Source organism: Hylobates moloch, unplaced genomic scaffold (assembly GCF_009828535.3).
Source record: "Hylobates moloch isolate HMO894 unplaced genomic scaffold, HMol_V3 SCAFFOLD_7, whole genome shotgun sequence".
Taxonomy (NCBI): Eukaryota; Metazoa; Chordata; class Mammalia; order Primates; family Hylobatidae; genus Hylobates; species Hylobates moloch.
Window position 1 is genome coordinate 128,237,129 of NW_026652282.1, and position 22,990 is coordinate 128,260,118.

General features: G+C 39.0%; 1 protein-coding gene across 1 annotated transcript in view; it reads right to left on the reverse strand.

The window, feature by feature from the left end:
- The window catches only part of AFF2 (ALF transcription elongation factor 2), a 486,418-nt gene that overhangs the window by 174,896 nt on the left and 288,532 nt on the right, over positions 1-22,990 (reverse strand). The gene's annotated exons all lie outside the window — the stretch shown is intronic.

The following is a 22,990-nucleotide window of genomic DNA, read 5'->3' on the forward strand; positions in this document are numbered from 1 at the left end:
TCAAATGACCACCTTAATGAATGCAAATGATGATGATAGTTCACATATTTCATTGTTGTTGTTACAGTCAGAGAGAGCCCCAAAAGCAACATGGACTAAGTATTAAGATAGGGAGAACTTAACTCAAGCCTAGCTCTGCCAAAAGCTATGTGGGTGGCCCTGGTCAAGTTGCTCGTCCATTCTGGGCCTCAGCTTTCCTGCTTATAACATGTGGGCTTTGACTTGGATGGCCTCTAGTTCTCCCAGTAAGCAATACTGTTCATCTCTAATTCTACCTGTTCTGCCTACCTCACAGGCTTGACATAAGGGAAAGCAAATGAATAATTGTGTAAGGGCTTTGGAAACCATATAGTTTTGTACACATTCAAAGCTCATTGCTACCAGCCCCATAGGTATGGCTATGGCATTGTCAGTATGAGCCTGCATGCCTTGGCTTAGCAACCAGGCAGCTTGTGATCTGCCCAAGGCTCAAGATGGAGCTTGCCTACACCTTTCTCCCTTCCCTCTACTAAAATATCAAGAACGTAATAAATGCAATTTTGGAAGTATTCACAAATTCTTGTGATTAAGAATAAGTGTGAACAGCTGAGTGGCTCAAATAACAATATGGTTGAATAGAAGAATACATCTGCAAAATCGGGTTCAAGTTTATCAATATTTTCACAGGAAATCAGAAGTAAATGACTCACGAGTCATGGTAACTGAGTCATGGTAACTAACCTTGGTGTCTGACTTCCATTGGAAGGGCCCTCCCTTCCTTGCTTCCTTCCTTTCTCCCTCCTTCCTTCCTTCAGTTTTTCTTTTCCTTCCCTCTTTTATTTTTTAGTTTTGCTTTACAGATAGTGTACTCCCAAAAGGTATCCTACTGAGTAGCTTTACAAATCACCACAAACTAAGGATGAAGAAACATCAGCATCTTTCCTTCTCCAAAACCAAATTAAACCTGAAAACATTTATGTGAGTGAGGTCTTGTTATTAGACTGCTGAATCTGTTTTTTTATCTAAAGGTCCTTATGCATTTACAAAAACGTGTGTGTGTGTGTGTGTGTGTGTGTGTGTGTGTGTGTGGAGGAGGTGTTAATGACTTACCAGAAAGACCTAATTTGTTTGAATGAATGATTTAGACCCTTTGTATCCATGGTTCCTGACAGTTCTGTGAGGAGCCAGAAAAGGAGGAATGAAGCAGCTAAGCACCAGGTTGCAAGGGAGTAAGGCACAAGTGCCCTTAGGATGCCTAGAAAGGGCTGCCCTGGGGCTAGGGTTCAGGAGAGCAGCAAACAAATCCTTCCTTGACCCTCAATCTGCTGTCAATTGCTAACCAGCCTGTAGGATGCTCTGCTCCTCCCTGATAGGAGAGCAAAGCCGGGCAGGGGCATTAGCACCCTTATCTGCAGCAGCAGTGGGGGTGCTAATAGGAAATGGACAACAATAGCAGGAGTAGGGTTAAGATGGGTGTTGTGGGAAGTCAGGGACCCCAAATGGAGGGACCAGCTGAAGCCACGGCAGAAGAACATAAATTGTGAAGATTTCATGGACATTTATTAGTTCCCCAAATTAATACTTTTATAATTTCTTATGCCTGTCTTTACTGCAATCTCTGAACATAAATTGTGAAGATTTAATGGACATTTATCACTTCCTCAATCAATACCCTTGTGATTTCCTATGCCTGTCTTTACTTTAATCTCTTAATCCTGTCATCTTCGTAAGCTGAGGATGAATGTTGCCTCAGGACCCTGTGAGGATTGTGTTAACTGCACAAATTGTTTGTAGAGCATGTGTGTTTGAACAATATGAAATCTGGGCACCTTGAAAAAAGAACAGGATAACAGCGATGTTCAGGGAACAAGGGAGATAACCTTAAAGTCTGGCCGCCTGTGGGCCAGGTGCAACAGAGCCATATTTCTCTTCTTTCAAAAGTAAATAGGAAAATATCACTGAATTCTTTTTCTCAGCAAGGAACATCCCTGAGAAGGAGAATGCGTTCCCAAGGGGAGGCCTCTAAAATGGCCGCTTTGGGAAGTCTGTCTTTTACAGTTGTAGATAAGGGATGAAATAAGCCCCGGTCTCCCATAGCGCTCACAGGCTTATTAGGATGAGGAAATTCCTGCTTAATAAATTTTGGTCAGACCAGTTGTCTGCTCTCAAACCCTGTCTCCTGATAAGATGTTATCAATGACAATGCATGCCCGAAACTTCATAGTAATTTTAATTTCGCCCTGGTCCTGTGATCTCTCCCTGCCTCCATTTGCCTTGTGACATTTTATTACCTTGTGAAGCATGTGATCTCCGTGACCCACACTCTATTTGTACACTCCCTCCTCTTTTGAAAATACCAAATAAAAACTTGCTGGTTTTGCGGCTTGGGGGGCATCACGGAACCTGCCGACATGTGATGTCTGCCCCGGACACCCAGCTTTAAAAATTTCTCTCTTTGTACTCTTTCCCTTCATTTCTCAGACTGGCTGACACTTAGGGAAATAGAAAAGAACCTATGTGAAATAATGATGAATTATTGGGGGTGGGTTCCCCTGATAGATGGGCCCATGGAGGGAGCCACACAGCCATTTGTAAAAGGATTCAGGGGGCTGGATGCGATCTGCACAGGCTGCTGCTCCCAGTGTGGTGTGCCAGAATGTAGCCAGGCTGCTGTGCAGCCTCTACAGACACAGGAACTTACCTGTTTCTCCTACTAGGCCCCCTCAGGCAGGCTTCGGAAGGACAGGGGCCCTTTGCTCAGGGTCAGGGAGCTTGGCTGTTCCAAATGAAATTCCCCTTGGAGGGAAGTAGGGCATGTGGGAAGAGCTACTGATCTTTTTCCTCTCAGGGCCCTCTCAGAGTGCTCTCCTGGATGTCCCATCTCAGTGGGGGCATGGGAATACTGCAAGATATTTAAGGGACAGCTACCAGAATGGTAAGAGCTTGGAAAGCTCATCTCATGTATACATACACATTAAAGAAACAGGGAAAGTTTAGTCCACAGAAAAGGGAGAGTGAGGAGTGTCTTTAAATCCATGAAAGTCTTTCACATGAAAGAGATTTGAGACCTGCTTTGTGGACCAAGAGTTTAGGACTGGCTGTATGGGTAAAGTTATCGGGGGACCAATTTTAGCTCAAACTAATCAAGAATTTCCAATCATGAGGTTTCCAATCACGGAGCCTACTGCCTTAGAAGGCAGTGAGCAGTTCATCTCTGAAGGCGAAATGTCCTCTGCCTAGAGCAGTGAAAAGGGATTCCTAAAAGGTGGTGGAGTGGGTGTTGTGAACCAACTGTGCTGCTTTACCTAATCAGATAATCACACACTTTACTTCTGTAAAGTCAAAGATATACATGAGAAGATGCAAAACTGAATTTGGAGCAGTTGTTTTGCATGACATATAAACATGGCTGACTAAATTGGCTAAGGAAATTTATCATTCTCCCAGGGATGGGGTGGGGGAAACACACTGAGGGGAGCCTATTGTCTCACAGTGAGACAGCTAACAGCCCAATTTGTCTGATTGTTTGCTGAACTCTTAGAAAATCTAACAACAGTGGAACCATAGACTTCCCTGGGCTTGATCACGAACCATTCCTGCCAAGCTTTTCTAGTGGTCAAAACTCTGTTACATTCAATTGAATGAATATTCTTCTGTTTGGAATGCTGTTAAGACAGTCTCCTGAGATTGCTCCTCTAATTTCCATGCAAGTGCTCATAGAGAGGAATTGTAAAATCAACTGTTACATTAAACATAACTTCTTGGCCATGGCATAACAATGGGTCCATGCAAAACGCAATTCTTTTAAAAGTTTCTAACACTAACTTATGATTTAAATGGCATGGTATAAAAACCCTGATGATGTTTCTTCAAGTAAATAATTGAATTCTGTATTCAAACTCTTTAGTGCTGGCAGTTGTTTAAGGGAATCTGGAAATATTCTCCTTCGGACCCAGGACTGTACATGCAAAAAGTTCAGCTCACATTGGCTGCCTTCATCCTGGCGGCCCCCAAACCAGGGTTCCACTGAAAAAGAGCCCTAATTATAATGTACAATTGGGAAGTATAGTGATCAGTATTCTGAATCTCCACTGTGTACTCAATCAGGAAATCAATCAAGCCATCTTCTTGCCATTGCCAGATGCAATCAATTCCATTTCACCCACTGAATACAACAGGAACATATATGACCATGTGCAGGGCCTATTCATGCAACTTTTTTTGGCCCGGTTACTCCTCGGGCATTCTATATTCAGACACTGCAAAGAAAGGTCTCCAAAGGTAAATACAAGGGAACAGAACACTATAGTGATATACTGGGCAGAATTCAACCAGACCTTTTTAGTTCAGCAAAAGGTTTCAGCAGCAGCAACCTGAGGCCACAGCCCATCTAACTAATGGTATTTGACTCCCTAAACACATGATTGCCTTGTAAATTTTAATCTTTATTAAGACCTTCATCTTTGTCTAAATTAGGTTGAATCAGTCAGAATAGAAGACTGAACACCCCACTAGGAAATGTTATCAGATTGAACAACACTGAATTGTTTGCCTTGTTTGGTACAGGCAAAATTAACACAATTTCAAAGCTTAGAAATGTAAGAACTGGCCACTGAGAAACTGTTCTGCAAAGAGCAGTATCAAAAAGGGAATCAAGGTAGAGGGCTTTTGCTAAGTGGTCCAGTTCAGGTATGTGAGGATTCTGGGGTTTCTTGAGGGCCAGTTCTTAACATTTCTAACCCTTGAAATTGTTTCTTACATTCTTAAGCTAATTTTGACATCAGAACATTGTAACTCTTTTCAAAAGTGATTTTTAATTGCAATGTTGAATTTCCAGCTCTTCTGTTTCAAATTATTTTGCCGTCAACTACATCCAATGACCATCACTTAAAATATACTGATTTGAGATAATTCACCAGGCTTTCATAATACTACAGCCATGTTTTTTTTTCCTTTCAGAGTCACTTCAAAAGATGGAATGACATGCTATATCCTCACAGCATGAGATGTTTCTTAATGGTTACCTTCCAATTTGCTCCTTTAGCACCAGCTCAGGCAAACCAACTTGATAAAACTCACACACTTTCATTGGTTTCTCCTCCAGCACCATTTCTAATAATCTATATTTAATTTCATTCATTCAGAAAACATTTACTGAGTGTCTACTCCTTGCAAGGTATCTAACAGCCAGGAGGCTAGACTAGGTCCTGGTACAGGGTCTGGTGGTACTTTCTGTAGCTAGAGTATTGATAATTGGAATGAGAGTAAGGTAATAACAATTATCAGTTACCATTCGAAGTAGAAATAAAATAAGCCCATCAAAGTTGATTTTTTTAGAGAATAATGCACAATTTGTTATATGTTTCAGAAATTGCCAAAGGGATTTGTTGATTTCATATTGTTGGAGAGATATGGTGTCGATGCAACAACACAGCAGTCCTTTAGAAAGCCAGCTTATGCTGTAAGTGAAAGGTACTAGAGAATGACAACTCTAGGCAAAGGGGGGCAGAAGGATATATTTCACACAATCCTCAGTCTAAGCCTTTTCAAAGAAGTACACAAGGCTTGTTAGTATTCCATTTCTAAGGGCTGCTGTAGCTTTTCAAACATGATAGCTTTCTTGTAGTTTACACTTATCACGTTAAGAAAAATGGTAATGAGGAGTTCATGACAACTGCTTTTAGAAGGGACAAAGGCTCAATTGCTGGGGAATAAAGAAGTAATATCTATTTTCATGGAAAGAAGCCTCCAGTGAAGAACTTGGCTATAGCTTTGGTCTCTCATTATTCCTGAGCTCAGTAAAAATAAGGTACCAGGCCCCTAATACAGCTGAAACTCCATCCAATATGATTTGCATGGAATTGTCTTTCCTCTGAAACAGCTATTTCAATCTTAGAATCACAGTGCCAGGGGCAGGAAAGAGAACTGGTTTGTCCCATTCACATGAAATTAACTAACAAATCTATCACAAGATGTCAATCTAACTACTGAACACCAGGCCCTCTCTCCTGCCCCCTACCCACAGATAAGCCTCAATAAAAATAAAAATAAACCAACAGAGGTATCAAATTCCTTGCAGTAGTCTGAATTTAACAACATGAAAACCACTACTAAGTCACAGTGAAATTGATTCAGAAAAGCCCCCTCCAAGTATTCCAAGCCCCTAATAGGTTGAGTATTTCTGAATGCCTGGACAGTCACTCCTCTCCCCAGATTCGTTTTTCTCTACGATTACTCCAAATAACGGAAAATAAATAGCACCTTTATTCCACATTAACAGTGGCAAAAACGCAGCACAAGTGAGAGACATATCTTTTTCTAAAAGGATATTTGACTGATGAAGAAGGAGAACTTTCTAAACTCAATATGAACACTGGGGGCCAGCAGTATGTAGAAAAATGTGGCCCCACAGGCATGCTATAAAGCTTCAATCCTGTGTTAAACCCAGGAAAGCAGGTCCCTCTCTGCCTTGATGTAAACAGCCACTCGCCAGCATAAGCTACAAGTAGCTATTGATTCATATCTGATATTTTATACTAAGTATTTGTTAAACATCAATCCAATCTGATTATTGGATTTCACTACCAAGTCTTTTCTTTTTTAATTAAAAGGTAACAATCACACAGGGAGACTATTATAAAGTTTCTTTTATTAATAGTTTCCCATTGACATCTTTTAGGGCATCCATATTTGTACTTCAAAACATTTACTCACCATAAGGAAAGGGTGCATTCCAATTACCCCCACCCCCCGCCCCTTGCAAGCTTCCCTAATAACCCTCTGAGAATCCACTGCCCATGGATGTCTCTAAATCCTCTTTAAACCTCTACCTTTTTTTTGGCCTAAAACATCTTTTTGGGTAACCAGATCAATACTTTTACTCCTGGCTATAAATTTAGCCAAGCACCAAATAGAAGATTCAAAGGGAACAATGTCAAACCCTTACCTAGGAAGGTTTCAGTGTGCAAATGAAACATTGGTCTTGAAGTAAATAAATAGCTCAAGGAGACCTCTACCCAACCCGCAACACACACATAAACCTGGATCTCTCAGGCCTGGGATTCCAACTGTTACTTGTAATCAATTTGTAACTCTTGTCCAAAAGCCAGTTGCCAACCAGTGCTATAGTACGTTGCCCTCCCACTCCCACCCCCACCACTGCCTCCTGCTCATCTAGTCTCTCCTTAATTTGTATTAAAGAAGGAAAGAAATGTGCAAAATGATTTAAAAAAAAAAAAAACCAAACCCTTGTCAGAGATTTGCAAGCTACCCACAGAGACTGATATACAGCTGACAAAAACCAACCGGGCAGGGTCTCTGGGCTAATTAAACAAATTTGACAATTTGAAAAGCTGCAATGTGCCTTATGAACTATGGAGTGGTCAAAAATGAAAAAAAAAAAACTACTCTGTTAAGACATGAAAGGAGCTTACGTATTTAATATTCAAGAAAATCACAGGGGCAATCTAAACTCCTTGGCCAAATCAGATAGAGAGTCTGTGAAGGGTTGAAATATGAAATTCAATGTTACCTTTTGAAAATATTTGGAATTTCTGAATAACAAGAAGAGTCACAATAGCAATCCAATAGGAGCTTGTATGTATTTGGGGGTTAGAATTCACTGTTTCATTTATGTTACCATATTTAATCCACTCAATAATACAGAGAAGTAGTTTTTCTTGTTCTCATTTCATAGGTCAGATAACTGAGTTTTGGAGACAATGTCATGCAGCTCAAGGACCTCTGCCCAGGTGTCTGGCTTTGAGCTCTAGGTTTTGAGCACCACTGTACTCCATAGGACAGGTTTTCTAAAAGGGAACACTCCAATGATGTAGCAGGAACAAAGCTCCCACACCTTTCTGGAAGTCCATTATAATTTGGTGGTTATAAGAAGTACATTATCGGGCCGGGCGCGGTGGCTCACGCTTGTAATCCCAGCACTTTGGGAGGCCGAGGCGGGCGGATCACGAGGTCAGGAGATCGAGACCACGGTGAAACCCCGTCTCTACTAAAAATACAAAAAAATTAGCCGGGCGTGGTGGCGGGCGCCTGTAGTCCCAGCTACTCGGAGAGGCTGAGGCAGGAGAATGGCATGAACCCGGGAGGCGGAGCTTGCAGTGAGCCGAGACTGTGCCACTGCACTCCAGCCTGGGTGACAGAGCGAGACTCCGTCTCAAAAAAAAAAAAAAAAAAAAAAAAGAAGTACATTATCATCATTGTGTGTGTGTTTGTGTGTGTGTGTGTGTGTGTGTGTGTGGTTTTAGAGATGAGGTCTCACTCTGTCACCTCAGAGTGAGTGGTGTGCAATGGTGTGATCGTGGCTCACTGCAGCCTCCAACTCCTGGGCTCAAGCAATCCTCCTACCTCAGCCTCCCCGAGTAGCTGAGACTACAGGTGTGCACCACCACGCCCAGCTAATTAACTTATTTTTATAGACATGTGGGTCTCCTTTTGTTGCCCCAGGCTGGTCTTGAACTCCTGGTCTCAAGCAATCCTCTCACCTCAGCCTCCCAAAGTGCTGGAATTACAGGCATGAACCACAGAACCCAACTTATAATTGTTTTGAAACCACTGCCCTTACTCATGCCACACACAACCCAATGGCAAGTGTGAGGGTCACACAATCCAAATGGCAAGTCAGTAAAAATAAGCCGATCCCTAAGGAGAGGCACAAATTTATTAAATTTCCCTTGTCACTAGAATGCATTCCAAGTAATGGCTTTTTATTCTCCAACTTTATGGAGGTATAACTGACAAAATAAATTATTAATATATATTTATGATATACAATGTGAGGTTTTGATGTATGTGTACATTGTAAAATGATTGCCATAATCAAGCTAATTAATATGTCCACCAACTCACATAGCTACCTTTATTTGTTGTTTAAGTGTTGTGAGAACATTTAAGATCCACTCTTTTAGTAAATTTTGAGTATGTAATACAGTATCTCTTCAGAATTTATTTACCCTACATAACTGAAAGTTTGTACAATGAATGGCTTTTCTCAGGACTCAGTCCATTTTAACGTTAATAATCCAGATCTCAAGCCCCTGTGCAAGGTGTAGGTAAGCAACTTCCCTTAATGAAGAAATGGGACAATTAAAGCCACTGGAGCTGTCCAAGTGCTGCTGTGGTACTTCCTTTAATGATGTACCTTAGGTGGATGTCTAAAGAGATGGAAAAGCTGAAGAGTGCAGGAAAGAGAGAGTGAGAGAGGAAGAGAGAGAGAGGAAGCAAATATGAATCAATTCCTGGGTTGTTATAGTATCATTTCTCTCCTAAAAGGGCCATTCAACGGTCTGATGTACCCTCTTATTTCCAGAGCCTAGGGATGAAAGCATTATTAATCTTATTGAACATAGGGAAAGACACTTTGCCTGAGGCCTGAATTAGGAGTACATGGGTCCCTGCATTGCCCAACAAACCAGGCGTATGCCTGAAACTTCTCTGGTCTTCTCTCTTTTGTGGGAATACTTGCTTTATCTTTTTCTACCTACGCAGACTTATTTTTTGTTCTGTCTTATATAGTAGGGGCACTGCTCAGAACTAGAGTCGAATTTGATCAATGTATTGTATATAAGACTCAGGAGGAAATAAATTAGTCAGATATACTCTAAACACAGTCTAGAATACACAGTCTAGAAGGTAAAACAATATTTGGTTTTATTTGATGATAAAACTCAGAATAAAAACCTAGGGCAAATCTGAAGAGATATCTGGGGCAGTTCTGTTCACTGTATCTTTCTACAGTGATGGAAATGTTGAGTTTTGTGTTGTCTAATATGGCAAACACTGGCCACATGTCACTAATGAGAACTTGAAATGGATGAGGAACTGAACTTTTATTTTATTAAAATTTAATTAATTTAAATTCAAATGGCCAGCCACATGTGGTTGGTGTTTCTGTACTGGAGAGTGCAAAAAATTCAACACTTTACAGATGGAGAACCTGAAGCACACAATGGTTAAGAGACTAGCCAAGGGTCACAGAATAAGGTAGTGGCAGTGTCAGAACTAGCTCTGCGGTCTCTTGATGTCTGGTCCAGTGTCACTGGCACATTGTTTTCATCTTAATCCCAGTTCTTTCAAAGGCCGATGCTGCATGGTCTCCACTCTGCAACACAGGACAGGAGCAGACCAGGCTCTAACAACATCAGGGTGGATTCTCCAGGTGTCAGACCTGCTATTCACTTTTGCATCAAAAGCACTAGGGGTGTGAGGATGTGCTGGGAGCTCCTGGATTAAAGAGCAGTGAGGAGGCTGCAAAGTTGGAGGATGGACTAGCTTTTCAGGTATCCTCTAAACCCAACAGGTCCTGAGAAGTAGTAAGGGAGTTGAATAGAAAATAATCAGAGGCCCAGACAGCCAGGATGCTGTTTTTACACCTTAGTTTTAGATTGGCCTTAGTTATTTATTTTATGATTCTGCAATTTCCGGTTAACATGTTGCCAGGAAAAGAGCAGGACGAGTCTGTTCGTGTTAGTGTGTTCATTTCAATAATGAAGGGCTTTGGGGAATGGAGTGTTTAATGGAAGCAACTTACAGGCTATCAGCCACACACACACACACACACACACACACACACACACACACACACACACCCTGGAGGAATCACTCTAGAGAAGAAAACACATCTTGTGGAAGCTCTTTTCTTGTGATCACAGTGATAATAAGCACAGTGAATGGTGCCAAAACATTATTTGAGAGATCTGAAAATCTCTCCCATTGTAGCAGCATATGGGGCCCTGTCTTTATTCAGTACCTTGTTTAAATTGATAATGCTAGCATTATTGTATTTTGAGGAACAATATTAAAAATGGACTATAACAATGATATTAAATAATAATTTGCAATTGAGGATATGAGGACTATCTGGCTGCGACATCTGTTACCCCACTGAACGTCAGGATTGATTCAACTGATCTGGCTGGCTAGATGGGTGTCATTTCTCGCTCTTACCACTGCTTATCTATAGAGTTGAACCCTTCTTAGGTCAAAGGTATAGGAGCAGCTGTGCTTCCCTGCTACAACCTCCAAGCAAGCTCTCACAGTCCATTTGTAGGACAACATAGGGTAGTCAAGTTTCCAAGAATCCAGACACATCTAAATGATTGGAGCTGCATGTGGCATTTTGCCCTTCTTAAAAAGAAATTGGCAATGGAAAAAGCACACAAATGGTGATAATATATCATTTGGAGAAATAAGAAATGGAGTCATTAAAATGCCCAATATTTGTATAATTATTCTACTCAGTAAGCACTATTACCCGCTTATTAACTTGTAATATGTTCATGGGAAATCAAATCATTATTGTACCTTGGGTGGAAATAACACTATGAGGTCATTTTCTCTAACCATTCCTCTAAAAATTTAAGTCATTTAATAAACACATTGCATCTAATCTATGCACTTTTTATGCACCTACACTTGTCACCTTTGTGTGCATGTATGTGGGGGGGCCTTCTGGAATTGGCCAAAGAGACAGGGTAAGGATTTCCACACAGACTATGACCTAATGGACCTCACATTCTACCATAAGAGGCAACTCCCCAACATACACACATACAAAGGCCAAGTGTAGATACATAAAAATTGCTATGGGGACCTGGAAGGCAGATAGAGAAATTAATTCATTAATATCTGTGATCTCTGTGGTGGATCTTACATAGCGTAAATAGGAGGTCACCAGACAAAGACAGGAGTGGATGAGATCACAGGCAGAGGGAGGGGGCAACACACAGAGGCAGAGGAGGAGATGGCACATTTGATAAAGGGAGAGAAGTCTGCAATGGATGTGGAAAAGGGCACACAGTTGGGAGACTTGGCAATATGTGAGGTAGGCATGAGTGGTGACATAAAGGAAGGACTTTGACTGCCAAGATCTGGGTTTGGAAGTTTATCCTCTAGGTACTGGGGGAGCTCAGTGCCTCTATTTGAACACTTTCAGTGACAAAGACCTCACCTCCTTCTACCCTTGGAAAGATCTACCAATTAGAACAGGGGAGAAAGGAAGGATCTAATCGAGTGCTCCAAGCACTATTCTAGAGGTTTCATATGCATCATCTCATTTAATTGTCCCTATAATTCTGAGAATTAGGGCATATTACCTCACTTTTTAAAATGAGGTACAAAAAGGTTAATTTACCCAAAAACATTCAGCAAGGGAGAAGAGCTGAGCTCTACTGTCTTAACCATGATGTCCCACCCCCCAGAACATTCTTGCTTTTATTGCCCTAATACTTATCCCTCTATAAGTGCCCCTCAAAAGTTGGATTCCACCATTTTAGGCCTTCTATCCCAGATGCAGCCTCTGAGTCTCTTGCTTCCACAGCGTAGTCTCTCAGGCAGCCACAGCCTGCTCCCTCTTCTAGTTCAATTTTCTGCTGTTTAATCTAGTCTGTCTCTTTAGACGTTCTAGTTTGGAAACTACCCACTATCCTGGTTACTCTTTGCTAAGTGCATTTTAGTTCAGCAATATACCTCTTAAATTGTTTTTTCATTTTTATTTAAGTTCAGGGGGTAAACATGCATGTTCGTTACATGAGTAAATTGCCTCTTAAATATTTTTATGAAAGTAATATAAATTATAGAAATTGAGAAAATATAAAAAAGAAGAAACTCACCCGTAATTCTGACTCTAACAAAATAAGAACTATCATTTCAAAATATTTTCCTTCAGTTTCTTTTTAGTCATATTTTTATAGAGATATAATACTTAAGTACATAAAATGTTATATTCTGGTTATTTCACTTAACATTATCTCATAATTTTTCCTCATGTTGTTACATCATCAGCAAAGCCATCTTTTTAATGGTTGGTTATGATTCTGAATGTATAAATCTGAGTTTGCTTAACTATTCTCCTATTGTTAAATATATAGTAGCATTTTTTGCTATTACAAAGAATTGTGTAATGAATAATTTTGTTCACATAGTTTTTCTAGGAGCTTGGATTTTTCTCATAGCATGAGTTTTCTAAAGTGGGATTATAGATTACCAGTGTCCCTCTAAAAATAGAGTAGCCAACCCAAATAAATGGAGAGGCACATTGACCACATCCATGAGATGAAAGATGCAACACAGTAAAGGTGTTAATTCCCCCAAAATTGATTTATAGATGTAATGCAATACTAGCCAACATTCAAGCAGAATTCTTTGTAAATATAAATAATATATCTAAAATTCATATGGAAAGGAAAAGGAACTAGAATAGCTAAACCATTTTAGGAAAAGAACAAAGTTGGAAGATTCACATTATGCTATTTTCAGACTTACAATATCTACAGAAATTAAGACATTATGGTATTGGTGAAAGGTCAGGGACATAGACAAGTAGAAGAGACTGGGGAGTCCAGAAGTAGACCCACACAAATACGGTCAATTGACTTTTTACAAAAATGCAAAAGCAATTCAATGGAGAAAGATTAAATACAATCTTTTCAATAAGTCGTGCTGGAACACAATGTAAATCTCAACCTATACCTCACATCACATATCAAAATTAATCCAAAATGAAGACTTAAATAAAACTCTTAGAATAAAACACGGGAGAGAGTTTTTTTGACCTTGAATTAACCCAAACGTTCTTAGACTTGACAACAAAATAATAATCCACAACATGAAATAAAGATAAATTGGATTTTATCAAAATTAAGAAATTTTGTTCTTAGAAGGATATCACTAAGAGAATGAAAAGACAAGCCACAGTCCGAGAGAAAATATTTGCAAATCACATATCTGACAAATGACTTATGTCCAGAAACAATAAAAACTCTCAAGATTCATTTATAAGGTAACAGACAACCTGATTTAGTAAATGAGTAAATGATTTGAACAGACACTTCATCAAAAAAGATATACAAATGGGAAATAAGTACATGCTGAGTAAGTGGTCTTTCATACTTGGCTGGTGTAAATGCAAAATGGTACAGCCACTCCAAAAGCAATTTAGTATGGTGTTTATAAATTTAAACATACTCTAAGCATATGACTCTGCGATCCCACTCCTAGGTATATTCCAAAGATAAATGAAAACATGTGTTCATGCAAAAATCTGTATACAATTATTAATACCCACATTATTCATAATCACCAAAAACTGCTTGGTTTGAAATTTTGGCCCTGCCACTGGTTAGCTGTCAAACTTAGAAAGTCACTTAAGCTCAGAGTACTTCCACATTATTATCTAATAAGGGGATGATAATAGTACTTGCTTCTTGGCATTGATATAGTGATTATATGAGTTACTATATGTGAAATTCTTCTAACAGTGCCAGGTACAAAAAAATGCTAGGTAAGTGGTACTACTATTAGTATGTACTTTGGATTCAGGCCAACATGAGTTCCAATTCTGTGTCAGCTGCTTCATAACCATATGAATATATGACTTGGGGCAATTTTCAACCTCTCTAATGCCTCCAGGCTGTCATCGACCCATTAGCCTGTGGTCTCTGGGTAATGAAATAAGCACTGCTGGAGGAAATTATACAATCTACAGATTGAAACCTGTATAAATATAATATCTTCAATATCACCTGGAGCCTTGATGTTGCCTCATAATCTTACTATATTCCCTTAGAGCGAGAGACTTCTCTCTCTTTCAATTACTCTTTCATTCTCCAGTCTCCTCTAACCTCTGAACTTTCCCCTGACTGCTTATCTCTGCCATCTAATTCTGAGACTTGATCTGAAAATTAGAAATAAATTAAAATCTCCCATATATACCTTTAATATTTTATGTTTTTGTTTTTAATCTTTAATACATCTAGAAGTAATGTTTTTGTATGGCGTGAGGTAAGGATCCAAGATTAACTTAGGGAGAACACAAATGTCTGTGACATTGTCTTCCTATTCAGGAATTGTATGCCTTTTTATTTAAGTATTCTTTGGCATCTCTCATAGTGACTTAGTTTGTTTATATAGCTCTGGCACAATTCTTGTTACATCAATTCATAAGGTGTAAACGGATTTTTTTTGCCCCTTACATCTTATAGTGGTTTCTTTATATGTAAAGACCATTTATTGCCATACATTTATTTTGCACAGCAACTTTGCTGAATTTGTGTATTAATCATAATAGTGTTTTTAGTTAATTTGCTTCTGGTTTCCGGGAAAACAATATACGTATAATGTACAAATAGTAACCATTTTAAGCATTATCTCTCACTTTAATGCCTCTTATTCTTTACATATTTAATTGTCTTGGCTAACCTGCAGAAAAACATAAAATGATAGTGGTATAAAGAACGTCTAGTCTTTTTCTTGACTATAATGAGAATGCTTTGAGAGTTTCTCCATGAAATGTGATACTAGCCTTTGGGTTAAGGTGGATATATTTTATCACATTAAATATGTTTCCACTTATTTCTATTTTATCAAGAATGTGTGTTCAGTTTTGTCAAGTGTCTTTTATCATCTATATGAAGATGACTGTGTAATTTTTCTTTTTTTATTCTCTTTGTAAAAGGCATTATACAAATGGATTTCTTAACACTGAACCAGTTTTATACTCCTGGAATAAAACTCACTTGGTGATGTTGTATATCCTTTAAAGTGCTGTCTGATTCTGTTTGTTAGTATTTCATTAAGGAGCTTTGCAACAATAATCATAAATGACACTATTATGCAATTTTCTTTTTTGTGTTCTATTTTTGTCAGATTTTAGTATCAAAATAAAAGCTAGGCTGGATTTTCTAAAAAGTACTTTGCAAATTTTTCTTTTTGTTCTATGTTGTATAAAAGTTATACTGTCATATTTTGTGAAAGTTTAGTTTAATTTCCTCACAAAATCCCATCTGGGAGTGACGCTTTTGTTAAGGGGTGGGGAGAGTCTTCATTTCATTGATGGCGATAAGCCTGTTGAGATTTTCTGTGTTTTCTGGAGTTAATCTCTGTCAATTACATTTCACTAGAAAAACCATCCATTTCATCCACCAGTTTATATTTATTTGTACAGAGCTGAGAAAATTGCTACTCATTATTCTCTTAGTTTTCTCTGTATCTGAGGTTATTTCTGTTTATTAGTTCTTGTTTGATGTATTAGTGTGTTCCCTTTTTTCTTGATGATGTTAAGTAACCAAGTATCTATTTTATTGTATTATTGTTTTATTTGGGAAAAGGATCTTGAATTAATTACAACGATTTTCGTTCATAATTCATTAATTCACACCTCTTGATTTATCTATTTTTTAAATAGCATCTTTAAGTTCCTGTATCACTGATTTTGTTCTTGTCTTTTCAGATAAAATTGCTTCATGGTTTCAACAAATTCATGCCACTATGTTGGTCACAGCTTTAATTTTTCCATAACAATATTGTTTTTCTGGTACACTTTTCTCACATGCTTTTTGTGTATATTTTTTTTTGCATAGATCTTGTGGTGATTCTTTTTTATTACTATTTTTTGTTCATGTCAAGAGTTCTCCCAGGACCAGTCAGGGCTGTGGCTGAATTCCAGACTAGCAGGAATTCTCTTCAGAATACAAGGCTGTGTGCCCAAATGCTTTCAGGCTTTACTTCTCTGTTATCAATAGACATCAGCCCTACAGGCTACTTGCAAAGCAGCATCTCATTCATCCACCTTGCCTCACTAACAAAGTGCCTTCCAGAAATATGGATCATTTATGTAATTTCTCATTCAGTCCTGCCTTCCCTACTTCTCAAGACTGTGTCCCAAACTTGGTCCGTGGAAGCTCCCATCTCCAACTTTAATGCCCATTCTTATTATTCTAATACTGTTTTTGCTTTTCACCATGTTCCACTTATTCTGAAAATCAGTGTTTCTTTCATCTACTATGCCACAAATCCAAGACCATGGGAATCACTTATTGGCTTCTTCCCTGTTTGACTTTCACAAAATAAATTGTGAGTCAGGCTTATGGATACCCTTTGGTTACATCAGTTATGGAGTTTAAGTTTATTTTTCTCATTCTCCTGAATGCTTCTAGTGACAAACGAGAGAAGGGACAAGCCTTGTTTATTCTTTCCTTCTTTCTTTCATTTCAAAACTGGGAGATGCCTACCAAATTGATTCCAAGAGGCTACGTCCTCAATGTGTTTTGCAGAGACACGAGTTTCACCTGTACACAGATGCAAGTGGAATGGCTAACTTCCTTGCATTACTTCTCCTTTCCCCAGCCCAATCCCACTAGCAAAGCTAGTACAAAAATGCTGGTTCTCAGACAACACTTAGAAGCTGTTACTTCTTTCAGATAAGCTTAGAATGCTTTTTGGCAAACCAGTGTGTTGTTTCATTACTCTCTCCTTACATCCAAGATACAGAAAACAGGTGTAAATTCTACACATGGCCTAAATTCTCACCTGCTTTCATCCAGTTCAATAGAAAATCACAAATCACCATATTCACAAAAAGAAACAGGTTGACAGAGAACAGACTTATTTTTATAGCATACCTAAGATATATAGGAACTGATAAATTTACTCAGCTATTTTAAAGGGGCTACTCTTGCTCATTCTCTGGACAGCTAAATGCTGGGTTGCTAAGTTACTTCTATTTGACATCATCTCTTCCCTGACATCTCCCCATGTTTGACAGTTTCCCATGATTCACTGGCCCACTCACCTCATTACTCATATTACTCACTTTCCCAATGACGTCTGTAAAATCATTTAAAATTCACCTCATACACTAGCTGCAAACCCCTAGATTCCACATAAAAATATTTAAACTGCTTGACAGGTTCTAAGTGCATTTGGAAGCACACTGGATGGCTTATCTGCATTGTTCACATAAAGTTGTTATAATTAAATTTAGCATCTTTCTTCTGGGTTGGTTTGTGTTTGAGAAAAGAGGAGATGATTACTAGGAGGCATATAATGGATAATATCTCTTATGAGCTAATTTGGTTCCATGAATACCTCACCTCACATATGCATGCTACGTATTAAGTCCATTAGTGCTTTGAATTAGCTTCAGAAAAGGTAATACTGCACATAATTTACCCAGTCAAGGGCATTTTCACCTGCTGACAAATTTACATATTTCCCAGTGCCATTAGGTAAGAACTAGTCATCAGATTAGCAAAGGGCACAATCATTAGTTAGTTCATTTATTTGACTCCATCAATGTTAACATTAATTATAGTCTAAATTATATTTAGGAATTGTCTTTCTTGGGTGGAACACTATATTACTATTTCAAGAAGCTATAATTTTAAAAGTCCACATCCAAATAAGATACATGCTTTCTGAAACATTCCAGAAGGAGTCCTATTTAAGACAGCTATATAGAAAATCGTTTGCATGAATCCAAGTTGAACATTATTTATACATTAATTTGACAGGATATAAAATCAATTGCCTAATTATTGGTTAAATTTATAAAAGAAATTCTACTGAAAGGTGCTTGATTATGCTGCATAGTTATGATAATATAATCAAATTTCCTTTCAGACATAATTGTCTGACCAATTTTGTTCCCTGATCCATTTTTTTTCTTACTTGCAAGATGGGCTTCTTCATTTATTTCCCTGTTAAAAAATAAAAATAAAATAACAAGCACTGCCCTGTAAATATTTGGTAAATTTTTTCCATGCTAAAACTGTTAACTAAAACACAAGCCTAATAAGTAGAATTGCCATAATTTAGAATGCTGTAAACACAGATCATACTGTAATCAAAAAGAGGTGGCCAAGTAGGTGTTTACCAACCTGATCCATATGGCAGGAAGAAATCTGTAAGGAGATACAGTTTATCAAATCAAGTTCCCTAAATCCTAGCTAGCAAATTCAGCATCCCTCATAAACATTGAATTACCCTTACAGATGTTTGCCTATGAAATTATCAACTACAGAAGGTGCTTTGCTAGGAGAGACAATCTGTTTAGCATCAAATCTAAAAGAAATGCTCTATCTGCATTTTTGATTCCAGAAAGGATTTGATAGTTTCTTGATTTTTTAAAGTAAATTCTTGCTATGAACAAATAAATCATACTACTGTAGAACAAATAATCATTGAGCATCCATCCTTAGCTAGTAGCATTTAGAGCATGCTGCTCTCCTTGGCTTAACTCTTCCAGAAATGATTACTCTAGGATCCATAAAACCCCATAGAGCTCAGAAAAGAAGCTGCTGCTGGTACCCATATTATTACAGATGAGCTGCCTAGGAATCCCTCACATGATTGATGAATTGTAACTGCAAAATGCCATCACTGTGGCCAGAGCTGTTATTATTTTTCATTTCCGTTTGCACGTGAGGGTAGCTTGACTCTAAAGAGTAAACAGCATGCTGATGGAAGCAAGTGTAAAAGCTGGGATGCATTGTGCAGATTGCTGCCTTTAAGTTTCTGATTTGTAAAATTCATAATAAGCAATAATATGCCTGAAAAGGAGCAAGGACATCTGAATTTGTACAGCTCATTTTGTGGGAGAAGGTCAGTTTGATGGAAAGCTGTTGTAGGCCAATGAATTCTAGTTTGTTCAAAAAACTACTTAAATTATTCTGGCGTAAATGAATTTGTACAAATTGAGGAAACAACAGAAGCTGAAATGAATTGGTGGTTGAATCCACTATAATGTTAATCATAAGCAGACTGGTGCCTGTTAAATAAGAATGGATTCGGATAAGCCAACAGGACCAGAAGAACGGATAGCATGACTCTTGTCAGAGACTTGGAGAACTGTGACCTGAGGCAAATTACTTCACCTCTCTGACTTTCACTCTTTACCATTCTGTAAAGCATGACTAATAATACAATTTTTGAGGGTTACTGTAAAGGTTCAAAGACATAATGTGTTTATGAACTGTGCCTGGCATGCAATAGACAACACATTACTATTATCAGTTGTTTTATTATTAGAAGCAAATTTGCTATTGTTTTATTATTATTTGAAATGAGATTCAAAATATTAAAGAATGGCAAAAAAGAAGAATTAATTTCTAAGATCTGTTCAAATTATGTTGGTTTGCTGGTATTCTTAAAGTTGCTGGAAATGTCAGCTACTGTCTGAAGCAAGTTTTTTTTTAACATCCAGAGATTCTCACTCTAGATTTGTGACAGGGTGATTGAGAGTTGGGTGTAGTGCAAAGATCACTAGATTTAGAAAACAAAGTCCAGATACTATTTTACTTCTGCCACATACCAGCCCCACACTGGATTGCAGGTCATTTAACCTCTCTGGACTTCGATTTCACGAAATAATAAGAAACTACCTTACTCCATATGACCAAATAAGACAACGAGGTTCAAGTGCTTTGAAAATCCGTCACCTGCTATAGGAAAATAAGGTTGACACATCAGGTCAAGTTAGCCTGTTACAATCTGATTGCATCTGTGAGGGCATGAGGGCAAGAAGGAAATTGCTGGAAGACCAGACAAGGTGCGCTCCAGCATATTATAGCACTTTGCCCAGGGGGGCAAAGAAAGAAAAGTGGACCCGCTGGTTTGAAGGGGAGCTGAGAACATTGCCAGGTGAATGGTGAGAGGGGCTTTCAAGAGAAACCAACTGGCTTGAATTTGGACACCATTTTGAGAAAGGGGGCCATAACAAAACACATAAGGCAAAAGTATTTCCATAGTCTGGAGGATTGAGGGGCTGAGAGTGGGGAAAGGCTGGTTGTGTTGCATTTGGTTAATAAAGGAAGTCTGTCCCCACGTGAGATGAAGTGGATTTGTATGTGTTTGCTTGCCAGGCTGTAGAGGGAAAAAAGGGGGATCAGGGAGGTGGGAAAGTTGGGAGAGCAAATGGACTCAGATTTTCATGGTGCAGATGCAAACAATGTGTATAATTTAAATATTCCTTCATTGGAGGTGGGCAGAGAGATGGGCGGGGTAATAACTAGCACGTGCTTCTAGATGAAGACACTGAAAAGCAACACAGCTAGAAAAATAAGGGAATCTGATGAGCAACTGGAAGCCAGCTCCTCCACTCGGGGCTAGTGCTCCTTCCTCTGCATAGCTCCCCTCAGTGAGGAGAGATGACCTTGTTTGGGCCTCTGCTTAGTTTGAAAAGCCGCGAGCATGGCCAGGAGAGGTAGGGAGAAAGATAAAATGTACTTTTCCCTAAGAAAGGGGTTTATGGGGAATGAGGTGACAAATTTACTGCGGAACCCGTCACAGGCCTCTAAGGCCCTCAAACCAAAAGGAACATGAATGTGTAATTAAGACAAAAAGCCCAACAAGCATGCTGTATTGTGACATGCAAGGTGGTCTATAAAAATTTAACAATTAGCCATAAAATTGGGGAAGCAAATTTCAGAAAGCTTATTTTTATTCGAAGCATGGGGAATGAAACATTCTTTCTTTAATAAAGGAAGGCCCACTCATTAAGAGTGTTGTCGGAAAAAAAAAAAAAAAGAATTCTATACACTCTATAGCCCTTCAAAAAAAAGAGACATTTCTCTAGATTCTCTTTCAAGAATAACAGAAGGACTTTTGTTACTTTCTCAAAGCATGTTATCTTTTGTGAGCTTATTAAGGCAACCTGCTTCTTTTCTTTCCATGTGTAAGTGAAATTCTGTTGTTTCTTTAAGTGGCTCCTTTAGGAGACTGGTGTCGCCAGCCTCAGCCAGGTGTTCACCCTCCTTCCTGCATTTAGTCACATAACCACCTAGGCACCAGGGCCGGGTTGCTTTTAAGTAGGTAATTTCAATTGTGACAAATTAGTGAGATTTTGAGATATGCCTGGCATTCCTTTGGGAGTTTAGAAAAAGGCCACTGAGTTTATTTATGCTTGTGACTCGGAGAAGAAAGGAATAACAAGGTTACTATCTAGAGCAGAGTAAGACATCTCTTTCAATGTTATTACCTCTGTTAAGGAAGGCTGTTGACAAGTGAGCAAGGATTGAATGTATTTTCCCAATGGGGAAGGCCTGAGTTCCCAGTGTGCATTCCTTTTGTGGTGCTCATAACAGCTGCCTCGTCTCCACCCAAAAAGTCAGGCCCCTGAGACAGATGAGTGAGGGGGTGCTGGGTTCTTATCTTACCAAAGTAGTCAGCATAGTCCTAATCTAGCAGTCCCCAACCTTTTTAGCACCAGGCACTGGTTTCATGGAAGACAATTTTTCCACAGATGAGGGGGTAGGGAATGGGAGTAGGGATGGAGAGTTGGTTTTGGATGAAACTGTTCCACCTGAGATCATCAAGGCATTACATTCTCATGAGGAACACATGGTACCAGTCCATTGCCTTGGGATTGGGAACCCCTGCCCTAATCCATATAGTCTCATTGCTGATCAAAGCGATATGACTGACTCATCTCTTTAATAGTCAAGAACAATGTTCTTGGCCTGAAACAGGTGCACGAATGTGTACATCAGGTATACTCCAGGTGGCAAGCCAATTCAATGGTAAACAGCTTTTGGCTCTTGACTATTCCTTTGGCTGCATTTTCTCAGGGCTTGCTTCACACACTGGGCTGCTGAGAAGGCACTTACAGTGAGAGGGGGATCAGGAGGGAGTTGGAGTGACTTTGGTAACTGAGGAAAGGGGGTGCAGAATTTTCACTGGCACATAGATTATTTTCTTTCCCAGATAGAAAGCCTTCATGGTTTTTACATGACTACACTGGTCATCATTTATCACAATAGCAAGCATTTATATACCACTTGGTAGCCTGTAAGGGAGTTAGGGCAGGTATTGTTGTCCTCTTTTACAGACAAGGAAAGGAGATTCAGAGAGATAAAGTCATCTGTCCAAGGTCACAGAAGTGACAAATGGTAGAGCTGGGACAGGAGCTCATTACCATGCCTCCTATTCTTGAGATTCCATACTGCCTTATGATGCCAACGGCCAGAGATAGTAGACAGATATGTTTTTCTTGCTTAACTTTGGTTTCTTCTTTTGGTTTAATTGTTTACTTCAGGAGAGATTATAGCCATTCTTTCAACTTTGTTCTGCCCCCAAGGCATTCACACACATACACTCACTTCCCTAAGTAACATTTTCCACAACATGCCATCATTTTCAAGTCTCTCATCTTCTCCTCCTCTCCCACTCCCGCATCTCTTCCCCTCATTATAGGCCACAATCAATCCCGGTAACCACGTTC